Genomic DNA, 3278 nt, shown 5'->3' with positions numbered 1-3278 from the left:
GGACAACAGAAAATGGGTGAAAGGAGACATCGATCAGGGTAAGATATGACAAAATAATAATAAATTTATAAATTATCAAGGGTTCATGGGGGAAGGAGGGTGGGGGAGGGAGGGGAAAATGAGGAGCTGATACCAAGGGCTCAGGTAGAAAGCAAATGTTTTCAAAGTGATGATGGCAACACATGTACAAATGTACTTGACACAATGGATATATGTTTGGCTTGTGATACGAGTTGTATGAGTCCCAATAAAATGATTTTTTTTAAAAGAAAAGAAACAGACACCACCATGCAGATAGTTATGGGTGCAATGAGACGCTGCGGGACAGTATGCAGCCTTGTTTCCCAGTCCCCAGAAAGAATGCCCTTCCTCAGGATATTTGTCCCGTGGCTTTGAAGAGCTACCTGGTAAATGAAATCAATTCCTCCTGGGTTTTCCTAGTTCTTCTCTAAGCCAACATGTGTGAACTTTAAAACAGAGGCTCATACGTGTCTCCGGTTCACCTTAGAGAAATCATTATCATTTTATGGGAAAGCGTTCTAAATCATCTTGATGGCACCGTGGGTTACGTACGAGCTGGACTGCTGACCACAAGGTCAGAAGTTCCAAACCACCAGCTGTTCCGAGGCACAGAGAGGAGACTCTGTACTCCTGTATATAGTGATACGCTCAGAAACCCACGGAGGCAGAACTGACTGGATGGCAGAGAGTTTGGTTTGGGTTTAGTGGGAGCAGCAAAGGGGGTCTTGGTTACAGGAGAAACGGTGTGTTGCTAGTGTTGCTATTGTTAGGTGATGCCCTGTCAGTCTGACCCATAGTGACCGCGTGCATGACAGACTGTAACGCTGCCCAGTCCCGCGCCGAGCCCACGGTGGCAGCCGCTGTGTCTATCCTTCTCCTTGAGGGCCTCCCTCTTTGTCGCTGTCCCTCTGCGTTACCAAGCATGATGTCCTTCTCCAGGGACTGGTCTCCCCTGACCACATGTGCAGACTGTGGAGGCAAAGTCTCGTCATCTTGGCTTGTAAGGAGCATTCTGTCTGTACTGCCGCCAAGAGAGATTTGTTCATTCGGGTGGTGTAGTGGTTACACCATAGGGACTCGTGAAATTTTACACGCAAAGTCTGCAGTTCGAAACCAGCACCCACTCCTCGGGAAAGAGATGAGGACATCTAGTCCCATATCCTGACCCCTAGGGTCATTGTGAGTCAAAATGAACTCAATGGCAAGGAGTGTTTTGTTTTGTCTTGTGTTGTATCGTTTTAATAGGAGAAATAGCTACTTGCATCCAAGCCCATATCCTAGGCAACATCCAGTCTTCCTCATTCTGCTCTCCTGGGCTCTAGTAGGTGCCCCATCTCACAGGGCTTCTCCCGGCTGGGGTTCTACTGTCACCAAGCAATGCTCTCAGCCTGGCACGAAGAACAGATGTGGAGACCATAGGAAGGTCTCACCGGCCTGGCAGTGGGACTTCTGACTAATGAACTGACATCTGGTTGAAACCCTTTGGACTTGCATTTGGACCGAAGCCCGAGTCGGCCACCCAGGACATTTGTCAGAGAGGAGGGTTAGGTCCTAAGAGTCTTTGAGAGGAGCAAGGTCCTCATGGACCAGCCCAGCTTTCTGGACACAGACGAACCCAGTGCCAGCCCCTCTCGACCCACCACAGGGGAAGCCCAACCACACATGGACTCCCTTCTCTGAGCAGCCCGGCCACTGATCGGCTGTCGGGCTAAAGCTAGTGTAGTGAACGCAGCACGAGGGTCCCTCTCATAACTCAAAACAAGACACTGCCGTCAAATGGAGTCTGACTCGTAGTGACCCTAAAGGGCAAAGTAGTACTGCGCCTTTAGGATTCCAAGTCCATAAATCTTTAGGAGAGGCGAAATCCCCATCTTCCGCCCTCAGAGCAGCGGGTGGATTCAAACCTCTGATCTTCGGATGAGCAGACCACGGCATAACCCACCGGTACCTCCAGAGCACCTCACTATCCACGGACTGCAGGAAGGTCCCACGAAAAAGACCAACAGTATGGGATCAAATCCCATCGGACTTCCTTCCCAGTAGAGCACATTCTGGAACATTCTAGAACCTGCCTGAGTGCCTGCCTGGTCCTTGGTAACATGGGGGTGACACCAACTCCACCGCTGGCTGTGAAGGTGACATCTGGTCACAGTTGTGACAATGTGGGTAGCAGGTTTCTGTCCGTCTAGCTCTTCTCAACCCAACACTCCTCCCAGGAGGATTATCGGGGCAACCTGGGAATTCAGCGTGTGACCCGCAGACTGGGTGTTGTGGTTCTCTCATGCCACTGAGTTGTTTCTGACTTAGGACGACCCCCTGTGGGTGTCAGAGGGCTCTACCATAGGATTTCCTGACTTCCACCCATAGAGTAGTTAGTGGGTTTGAACCCCCAACCTTGTGGTTAGCAGCCCAATGCCTTCCCCATTATACTACCTGGGCTCCCAGTTAGGGATCCAGTCGATGGAAACCCAGGCAGTGGGAATCCAGAGACTTAGCTCATAATGACACTGCCTTACTGATTAAGGTGCGCCTGATCCAAGCTGTGGTATTTTCAATCGCTTCTCACATGCCTGGGAAAGTTGAACACTGAATCAAGAAGAATGAAGAAGAATCGCTGCATCTGGATTAGAGTGCTGGCAAAGAATTCCGACAGTGCGACAGGCTGCCAAGACAACGACAAGTCTGTCTCTGAAGAAGCATGGCCGGATGCCCGTAGAAGCAAGGCTGGTGAGACTTCATCTCACGTGCTTTGGACACGTTGTCAGGAGAGACCAGTCCCGGGAGAAGGACACACCATTCTTGGCAGAGCAAGGGGAAGGTCCCCCAGGTGATGGGTTGACACGGGGACGCAACAATAGACCCAAACAGGAATAATTGTGGGGGTGGCGAGGGACCCGGTGAGTTGAAGCTGACACAAAGGCACCTCGTGACCACAACGACAAGAGACTGTTTGCTTTGTGGGAACTCAAAGACCATGATTTTTCCTACATTGCTCTTCAAATGAGGATTTCGACGGATGTCTACACATCACCGTCTCGGGCCACGCAATACCTCCTGTTTTGGCGCGTGTATATTGAAGGAGGACAGTGTTTCACTGGTGTGGCGGTGCAGTGGTTACGCGTTGGGCTGCAATCCGCATGGTGGCCGGTCAAGAGCAGGAGCAGTTTCTTGGGACAGAGACTGGGGATCTCTGTGAGTCAGCACTGACTCTGTGGCCCTGAGCGGCAGTGACATCATCTGGTGTAGATGTGAGGATT

The 3278-nt window shown here is 50.9% G+C and overlaps 1 protein-coding gene across 1 annotated transcript in view; it reads right to left on the bottom strand.

Moving 5' to 3' along the window:
• The window catches only part of TRPM8 (transient receptor potential cation channel subfamily M member 8), a 72437-nt gene that overhangs the window by 27078 nt on the left and 42081 nt on the right, over positions 1–3278 (bottom strand). The window lies entirely within an intron of this gene.

This window comes from Echinops telfairi, unplaced genomic scaffold, assembly GCF_000313985.2.
Source record: "Echinops telfairi isolate 266 unplaced genomic scaffold, ASM31398v2 ScPeMD7_3;HRSCAF=10, whole genome shotgun sequence".
Taxonomy (NCBI): domain Eukaryota; kingdom Metazoa; phylum Chordata; class Mammalia; order Afrosoricida; family Tenrecidae; genus Echinops; species Echinops telfairi.
The sequence above is the reverse complement of the archived record's forward strand: the minus strand, read 5'-3'. Positions and strand labels throughout refer to the sequence as shown.